Below are 598 nucleotides of genomic sequence, written 5' to 3'. Positions count from 1 at the left end.
TGTCGCAGTAAATTCCTGGGCATCTAACAAATGTTTGATAAGAACAGAGCTTTAAAAAATTTAGTTCAGTTTTGCTCTGCTTATTTCAAGATTGTCAATATATTTATGAATCTGTTACCTCTTCTGAATTTTTTATGTATGTACCTTCCAATGTCAACCATGGATCCAGTGCAGAATTCATCTTGACCCAGTCCCCAGCACCCATGGCAGTTTCCCAAGAAGAGACAGTCGCTGTCACCTGTAGGGCCAGCTCATGTGTAAGCTCTAGCTACTTGCACTGGTACCAACAGAAGCCAGGAGTGGCTCCAAAGCTCCTTGTTTATAGCACATTAACCCTGGCCACCAGTGTCCCAGCCCAGTTCAGTGGCAGCATGTCTGGAACCTTTCACTGTGACAATCAGCAGTGTGGAGGCTGAAGATGCTGTGACTATTACTGTCAGCAGTGCAGCAGCTCTCCACCCACAGTGTTACTATAGATTGGAACAAAAACCCCCTTCAGAACCCAGAGCCGAGCTGCTTACCCCCAGACGCTGTGATGTGGTCAGGACTTTTATGTGTGACAGAACTTCCCAACTATTCTGCAGTGGAGCCAAGGCTG

At 46.5% G+C, this 598-nt stretch overlaps 1 pseudogene; it reads left to right on the top strand.

Annotated features, from left to right (window-relative positions):
• The first annotated feature begins 134 nt into the window (after nucleotides 1–134).
• On the top strand, nucleotides 135–476 carry LOC103584847 (annotated as a pseudogene).
• Nucleotides 477–598: the final 122 nt, after the last annotated feature.

Source organism: Galeopterus variegatus, unplaced genomic scaffold (genome assembly GCF_000696425.1).
Source record: "Galeopterus variegatus unplaced genomic scaffold, G_variegatus-3.0.2 Scaffold141574, whole genome shotgun sequence".
Classification (NCBI taxonomy): domain Eukaryota; kingdom Metazoa; phylum Chordata; class Mammalia; order Dermoptera; family Cynocephalidae; genus Galeopterus; species Galeopterus variegatus.
The sequence above is the reverse complement of the archived record's forward strand: the minus strand, read 5'-3'. Positions and strand labels throughout refer to the sequence as shown.